Here is a 9,830-nt window from a genome sequence, read left to right on the forward strand (position 1 = left end):
ATAAGATAGTTCAGATTCTCACTTTCGACTCTTCTCACTTCTGCCCCTTTCTCTTCTCACTCTCGAGCCCTAACCTTCTCCCTGCATTGTCACTCCCAGTTTGCACAGTCGTTCTCATTCTAAAGTAGTCTGCAACCACAATGGTTCGTGAGTCGACAGTCGTTGTCCTTCACTGAAACCGTAACCTCGCAGTCGTAACCCTCTTTTTCCTTCTGCCGAACCACCATCCTCCCCCATTGGAACCGTAGTTGCTCTGGTTGTTCTCGTACTCGAACCCCGGTGAGTAGTCGGAGCTTTCATTCTTTTATTTTTTTTTCGTTTTCCTCTGGTTGTTGGTACATTGACATATTTTTGGTCGTTATTGTTTGGAGGTTTGAAATTGTGATTAAGGAAACCCTAGGTTGGTTTCGTCTACCTAGAAGATATAAGCTCGATCTGCCATGCTGTTGTACACCTGGTAAGTTTCAATTGTTTAGATTTAGGTTTCTCTTAAACCTTGAGTGTTATTGAAAATGGGTGTTCAGGGAGGGGATGTGATGTTGATGGAGATGAGCTTTTGTGTTGAGTAGGTCAAAAAATGCATGAAACTGTGTTTACATAATTGATTTGAAGAGGAAATAGTGAAAACAACTTCTCGGTGTTTTCATCCTTTAACATGCCAATGTTTGAAAACAAGTACCTTNTTTTGTTATCAGTAATAGCACAATTGATGAAAATGTAAAATCATTTTCTTTACTAAGCAAACCCTTAATTACTTAAGCATTGTTCTTGTTATCATACAAGTGTCAGGATAATGCTGCANCCGTTGTAATCTTCTTTCATGATTTGAAGCTAGAATATTATTATTTTATCTGGTTTCATGATATTCTTGCAGATTGCANAATTTGTGTTTGGAATGCATCTGACAGAAGCTTACTACACTCATTGACTNGGCNTACTGAATCTGTAAGTGTTTAATTGTTGGTTTTGGTTTCTCTTCTTATTTTGGTTTGATATAATTTTCTTCTTTTGTAAATATAATGTATGATATCAGACTCTGGCTTTTTATGTGATATGTAATTGAAGCATCTTATTTGATGGCAAGTGTTGTGTTTCAGATTTTGTTTGAGAAGTTGCTTANGATTTAGACTATAACTTGATTACTGTTTCAAATGATTCATCTTTTCNTTTATGATTACATGTAGAAGTATNTGTTTTCTACTAGTTTGGATAGAAACATAAACTTGTTTCTTACTGTTAGGATGTGTGTTAGGACATGTGCACCTCTGGAAGAGATTTATTGACATATTTTCTGAACTTCATGTTTATCTAGCCTCTTCATACCAAGTTTTAAGTACTAAACTTAGCTGAAGATCTTGGCAGGAGATTGTTAACTGTTTTTGATACTCCTACAGGTATTACTCAATCATAGACAATTATGCTTGTGTTTTAGTAACTTTTCTGTCATAATCATCTTTCTCAAAACCCTTCTTTCTTTTGTAAAAGGATCAACATAACATGAAACAATTTTAGTTAAAAACACTTGAAAATGAAACAATGTTGGCAAAGAAGAGGACTAGTATAGAAGGAAACTTGCATAAGCAAGTTTGGATAGACACCATTCTATGTAATGTTTATCTTGTGACTGAAGTGCTTGAGTGACAGCAGATAAATGGAAGTCAACCATATCTGCACTGGACTGACTGAAAAGGTCTGTTAAGGGAGTGCTGTTAGTCAATCCAACAACCCCCATTTGCTTGCAATTTTAGCATTGAATTTTTCCTTATTTTTTGTTGTCCCAATGCCTATTGAAATTATCATGAACCGATTATATTCCTTAGGCTTGATAGCAAAGAAATCAGAGTTTAATGATTATATTCCAGAGGTGCTTATGCATATGTCTGAGAAATCAGAGAAAATGGAAAATAAAAGACTGGAACCATCTTAGTTTGACTTTTTCCTAAACTGACATCATATAGTATTCTTGATAAGTGAAAGACAATTATTTTTGTCTTATTATTTGACATCTATTTATAGTCAAAATTTCAACCCCAAAGGTCCAACAAGAAACATAAATAAATAAATATATATAGGTCTCAAACACAAGTTTAGTTGATAGAAAATTCCTTTGAAAAGTTAATCATTATAGTTTCTACTAAATCTATTATATTCTTTATTAGGTTTTAAATCTCATTTGCTCTATCTAGTTGACGTTAATCATGTATTCATAGGAAGAGTTTCAAGCAAGATTTTCTCAATTAAGATCTGAGATTGGATCTGTTGGTGCTTCAGCTACTATTCCCCTAGACCCCGCAGATGAGGAAAGATTGAGGAACCAATGCTGGATGAAGGTTGCTGGTGGAAGGTACAAGGGACGAGTTTATGGCATTGGACATGTCAGTGGTAGAGATGACTGTGTCGATAGTTACATACAACAGACACAGGCATCTTCTTCTCAGCAACTGATTGTGCAGGACATTTCTAACCTTCAAAATATAGTATCAACCCATGATGAGGAACTTCGCCGACTTCGGGAGATGAATTCTAAATTTGAAGGTTTTATTGGCGCCATATTGCAACACNTTCCNCCTTCTGCAGCAGCAGNTGCACAAGAATTTTTTNAATCCCAAAATCTTTCACAACCTAATGTTCAGCAACCACAACAAGCACAGGAGGATCAACCACACGAGGATCAACCACAACAGGATCGTTATGAAAGAAATGACTAGTTATGTTTTTAGAGAGTAGTGCATCTAGGACTTAAACTTATTCTCTGGAGAACTTATTTGAACTTATATATTTGATGTAATTGAAAATTTTATAAACTTTTGTATGATGGATTAATGTTAAATGTTTGTCTCTGAGTTAAGACTTTATATGTCAAATGAATGAAATGAATGAATTGATATAATGGGCAGGTGTTACATATATAAGTTACATATATGTCTCTGGAAATGCGTAATATGTTACTGCCAAAAAAGAACTGTAGATACGTTAGATAGTTATATACGGATAATCCGTATATAACTTATACACAGTTATATACGGATTATCCGTATATAACTTATATACACTTATATACGGAAAATCCGTATATAACTTATATACCGTTATATACGGAAAATCCATATATAACTTATATACCATTATATACGGATTATCCGTATATAAATTATATACGGATTTTCCGTATATAAATTATATACGGATTTTTCGTATATAAATTATATTATATACGGATTATCCGTATATAAATTATATACGGATTTTCCGTATATAATACTACCTACGACAGTATTAAATACGGATTTTTGTCCGTATGTAATCCGTATATAACCAAAAATTATATACGGATTTTAGGCCTTATATACGGATTTGGGCTGTAGATAATGACAATTTTTCTTGTAGTGATGGTTGCAGAATCATTTTCTAATATAAACAAAGGATTTATGATTGGTTCTTTCGTTCCATAAAAGTGATAAACCAACTCCATTTCCATTTTGATTTATTCACCTTATAATATTGATATATGCATTAATTATGCTATCTGTAAGACAGTGCTAGGCCATATAAAAATAACTCAGAGGAGACATACAATGAAGTAATATGACAGTATCAGTTCCAAATATGTTTCACCATTAAAGAATTCACCAGTAAATTTATCAAACTTTTTATTGAATTTTCCACTTTCGTTAACTAGGTCCATCATTAGCTGCCTGCAAACCCATGATTAGTTTGAGATTGTTCTTTAAATATTCAGAGTGTAATTTGACAAGTTAAAGATAAGGTTAAATATATGTTTTAGTCCTCATATTTGTTCCTCATTCTCAATTAGGTCCTCATGTTTTTTTTTTGTCCCAATTGCATCATAATATTTGTAAATTTGAGACAATTAAGTCCTCTCCGTTAACTGGCCACTAACATCGTAGGCCAATTGAGAGGGCTTAATTGCTTCAAATTTACAAATATTAGGATGCAATTGGGACAAAAAAAACGAAAAGGGCTTAATTGTCTCAAATTTACAAATATTAGGATGCAATTGGGACAAAAGAAAAACGGAGAGGGCTTAATTGTCTCAAATTACAAATATTAGGATGCAATTGGGACAAAAGAAAACATGAGGACCTAATTAAGAATGAACAACAAATATGAGGACTAAAACATATATTTAACCTAAAGATAAAGCACCTAACCTAGACAAAGGATGATTATCACAACCAAGGAAAATCTGTCCACGAAATTTTTTCTTCAAGATTGCAACTGCAAGGGAGGCTGCATCCTGTCGTGGAAACATAAAAAAATGAGCAATGGTTCTAACCTCATCATAAAACAAAGCTAAATACATTAAGAAAACGAAAATATGTTGAAGAAAACAGAGAGGACGACCTCATTTAGAATACGTAGGCTCAAGGTTTCTTAGATAATGTGATAATTATAACCATATCTTCATATTTGATATTAGTTTTTACTTGAGCCCTGCATTTTATATTTGCTTAAAACCAAGTAGTTATTGCATATAATATGCAGATTTCTCCAAAGCAACGCATAATAATCACAAAGCAAATATCATCAAAATTTAACTACCATATCAAATGCACATTCAACAGAGTCTAAACAAACAAAATATGTTTGAAGCAAACATACAGAACATTGTTGCTTTGTTTGACATTGGTTTTAACCCCCAAAAAACGAAAGTCACAAATTAATCTAAAACATAGTCGTGGTTGATATTGATAATTTGTGGTACTTAAAGTTTGGGAATCCTAAGTGAAACCCAACACGTCTAATAGAAGAAAAATAGCAAACAAATTAATAGAAGAAAATCATAACAAATTAGAAAAATATAAATTAATAAAACCTACTTCATCAGACTTCAGAAATTTCGACGAACAGCGGAGGCAGAAGCACAACCACAGTGCTTTCAGTTCGCACGGAGATATCTACGAACACGTCTTCCCCTAACCTAGCTCAAATTCTCTCTATAGCCTAAACCACAACCACAGTTGCGCGGAGGGAGTGTTCTCGAAGTGTTCGGAGGGAGGAGTGCCGAGAAATTAAAGATGCGTGGTGTGGGAGTGCTGATAAATTAGAGATGCATGGTGTTGATGCTGCTTTAGACACGAAGGAAGAGGCAAAGAGCGGAGTGTTCGAAGCTTTAGAGAGGAAGAACGGGAGAGAAACGAAATGAAGGAAACGTTGAAATGAAATTAGGGAAATGTAAAAAATTAGAAAGGAAGAGATATTATAACTGATTTCTAGAAGTCCGTTATAATAGGTTATGGACTTATTTACAATTTTACCACCACGTTTCATATTATAGCTGATTTAGAAAATGTGTTATAATAGGTCCTACACTTATTTACAAACTTGTCACCGCATTTCATATTATAACTGATTTATAAAAATGCGTTATAATATCAACCTATTATAACGGATAATTTTTATCTGTTATAATATGGTTGTTATAAAAACCTATTTTTCCACAAATGATTTGACATAGTATTTTTTATATTTGATTAACGAATTTATAAATAAAAATAATATTTAAGTAAAATATTTTTTAATTGAAATAAAGTTTAATGAAACCCTCTTTTCGCATTGACATAATAGTGTGTTATACATGTTAGACTAATTAACGTGCTTAATTGAAATCTAATTTAAACAATTCACAAAATATGAAATCAGTTATAATTTGTGTTTGAATTCCAAAATTAAAAACATTTGATGAAGATTCACTTACTAAAACATAATATCACTCTTCTTTAAAAATATATTACAGAAAGTGCGTATAAAAAACTTTATATTTTCCTGCACGTATTACATCATTTTAAAATATTATATTAGTATTGACGATAATTCGTTACTTTTAATATTGCTCAAAGTAGGTTTTCAAATTCAAATTAGTTAAATAATTTCCACAACTATTTATGAAAAGGATACATAAAATAAATTTATTATATTATATTAAAAAAAGGAGAAATATGTTTTTTTTTTTTTAATTTTTTTTCTTAGATTGTTATCCCATCATTATGGTGTTTTCATCGAGCCGTGCCCCCTAAACCTAACAAGACTTTAATTAAATCTTCCAAACTATCATTGACAAATTAGTCACGTTTTATATCCTAACCGGTGCGATTTTCGCTTCGGGTGTTTCTTTTGGGCTTGTTCTCACAGTATACTTGTTCTGACTTTCGGCCTTTTACATTTTTTACTTGTTTTTCCTTTCTGCACTCCCATTATTTTTAGCTGTACTCTCATAATTTAAATAAATAACTATTTTACTTTTTATAAAAATGACTTTTAAATTATCTGTTCTAAAATTTTAAATATCTGTGGAATGGCGAGATGTTGATGTTTGATACTGTCATGATTATGTATGATGAAATTGTATTGTGGTTTAAAATTGAATTCAAAATGTTTGGAGTGAGTAGTAATCAAATTCTTGGGTTCTAAGCTTAAAAGTGAAGGTTTTGATATGTATTTTGGTGAGATGGTGTTTGGATGGGGAAATCTGATATTTATAGGTCTAGTTATATGTTATTTAAGATTTGTTAGCACCTTGAGTTGGTATAAATCTTATAGAAAAATTGGTATAGGTAAATGTGATGATTTTAGAAGGTTTTAAGTTCAAAAAGGGGTTTTGACATGTGAATTTTTATATAAGAGTTAGGAAGGACAATCAAAAGTTTGGGGATTAGTTATTTGGTCATTTAGAACTGGTTTTGATGTTGAAATGAGTGAAATCTGATGCAAGATTGTTTGGTGGTTGATAGGTGGAGTTTAGCTTGGTTTAAAACTAGGTTTTAGCGGTTTGGACTAGTGAGATTTTGAATTTTATGTTATGTGTCAAAATGGTCATTTTTGAGGGTGTTGGAGTTGATTCTGACTTGTTTAGACCCCTAAGTTGCTCAAATATGAGCTAGAATTGGTGGAGTTTAATTTGGGTCTCTAAAGTGATGTTTTGGTTATTTTTTGATTAAAATCTTGTAGTAAAACAATTTAAAACGAGTTTAGGTTGGTTTAGACACATTTGGTTAGGTCAAATCTAGTTTAGAATTCAATATAGGAGTGTTAGAAGTTGGGAAAGATGAATAGACTAGGCCATGGGTGGTTGAAGGGTATAAATTCTACAGTTTTTGTATTGCAAAATTATGCAGTCTTGTTGAGCAAGTGTAGCCGCTGAGCGAGTAGAACTATGTCTACATGAGTGAGTAAAATCCATTGTTTCTATATTCGTATAACGAGCTTGGACGTTGAGCGACCAGTTCATAGCATGTTTTGATTATATCTTTCTTTGTTTCTGGTAACTTTGAACCATGCTAGGACTTTGAGGATGGTGTAGAAGTATCTATTGTATTACATGATGGTTTATTCTCGAGGTTATGTATGTATTTAAAGTATGGTTGGAAATATTTTCTAAGGTGAAATTCTTGGTTAGTTGTTTCAATTATCATTAGTATGAATGCAAGGAGCTCAATCTTAGGGGTTATTCTAACACTCTAATGGTCTTTCATTCTCAAGTAGAGAAGATTGACACATTTGGTGAGCATAGCAGAAGATTTTAGTCTTGGGTGCTTCCAATATGACCCAAGTCGTGGAACAGAATAACCTTGTGAGTGTGGTAGGGTGAAAGCCGTAGGCAATGACGTAGAAGCCACCACAAGTGAACAACTCGTCATAACTTGAAATTCATTCCAAATCTGGATAGTCTAGTATAAGTTTTGGCATGTTTAGGATATTTGATTTAATTGTTTTATGTAATTTTAGTATGATTCTTGTGATATTAATTTATTATATGAATGGTCTTGGTATCTAGCTTACCTTTCTGTTGGAGATTTTTGTTTTGTACGTTTCCTTTACTTCTTTTTTTGGTGATGATTATCCGGTGAGTGTGAGTAGAAGGTGATGAGGTTTCTCTGGAACATGCATTAGATGGAGGAGTTGTAGATGTCTAGTAGCTTTAGTTAGTTATCTTGTATATAATTTTGTTTAGTTAGCATGTATATAAAATTTTATTTATGGTTATAAAGTTTTATTTATGGTTAGTTTGATTTTATATTTTTTTTTGGACTAATGTATTATATTAATTATGTGATGGTTCCATTTATAATTTCATGGTATATTTTTAGAATGTTACATGTTCTCTTTCTCTTTTTCCTTCGATGACGTAGCAGCAGCAGAAACCATGGTTCCATACAAAAAGAAAAGGATAATTTAGCATTTTTATATTAATGTAAGAGTGTAATTAGTAATAAAGGAAGTGCAAGAAGAAAAGGCTTTTTAATCCATTTCCTTTGGACCAAAAATTTACCGCTTGCTTAGAACCTTTCACCAATAAACGAAAAAAAAAAAAAACCTTACTCATATGGTATCAAGTTTAAAGAAAAGCACTATTATTACGACATTTAAGGCTAGGAATGGGTTAAAATAGCTTCTTTCCTACCATACGAGACTGCATAAATTTACCTTACATTTTTCTTCTTCACAAAAATTCAATTTCATTACAAATTGTACACAGCTTTACGAAAAAAATAATTATAGAACTATCATCTGGTTTGGTTGAGGATGCAACATGTTAACTATATTATTTATTTATAAGATATTCTGTCTAATTGAAACCAGAACTGAATATAAAATGACTTACTGCTGTTATATATATATATATATATATATATATATATATATATATATATATATATATATATATATATATATATATATATATATATTTATATATGGGTTTGTTAGGTTTTTCAGTTGATACATTTTAGTGTACCAAATTTTAAGTTACAAAAATGTATCTGTTAAAAAAGAAAACCAACTTTAAATACAAGAATATTTTAATAATTTTAAAATTTAATTTAAAATAAAAAAATAAAAGGTAGTTATCAAAAATCTTGATTGGTCCACGTACGAGAAAAATTATTAGCTTTTATTTTATTTTTAATTTTAAAAACACAGCCACCTTTGATTTGATTTTTTATTTTAAAAAACAACTACCTTTTAAAAATATAATGATTTAGGATTTAGATTTATGATACATCTGAGTTTATAGAACCTGGGTTTATAATAACTACCTTTTATTTTATTTTTTATTTTAAAAAACAACTACAGTTTAAAAAATATATAATAAAAGCTAATAACTTCTCTTGGACCAATCAGGATTTTTAATAACTACCTTTTATTTTTTTATTTTAAATTAAATTTTAAAATTATTAAAATAGCCTTGAATTTAAAGTTTTTTTTAATAGGGATATTTTTGTAACCTAAAACTTGGTACACTTTGCTAAAATGTACTAACGGAAAAACTCCCTTACGTAAATTAACAATGTGTACTGGATTATACTAGACAAAAATACCCTTATATATTATGGATTCTAAGTTTTAAAGTCAAAGATATTTAAATAATTTTCATTCTCAAAACTAAAAAAAGGAAACCTCTAAACCCTTACTCACCTCTCTCATTCCTCTGAATCCTTTCTCTTTTATCTTTTTCACTCCAACTTTTTCTCTTTCATCCTATCTTATGATAGATCCAATTGAAAAAAAGATTAGAAATACTCGTCGTTAAACAATTTACCTTTGTAAAGAGTTGAGTCATTGACATATTTGCCTTCAGGCAAAGGTTCCTTCAAGATCTTTTCATTTTCATCATCTTCACTCTCTAATTTCATCAAATGTTGAATCGTCATCTCTTAAAAAAACCTACAGGCCAAACAATTTCTTATGATGTCATTATGCTTGTGAAAATTAGATAAAATTAGATAAGACAAAAATTATAAAATGAAAACTCATTATAAAATCATTTTTTGTAAGAAATTGTTTAATAGCAAGTGTTTCTGATTTTTTTC

The sequence above is a fragment of the Vigna radiata genome, unplaced genomic scaffold, assembly GCF_000741045.1.
Source record: "Vigna radiata var. radiata cultivar VC1973A unplaced genomic scaffold, Vradiata_ver6 scaffold_184, whole genome shotgun sequence".
Classification (NCBI taxonomy): domain Eukaryota; kingdom Viridiplantae; phylum Streptophyta; class Magnoliopsida; order Fabales; family Fabaceae; genus Vigna; species Vigna radiata.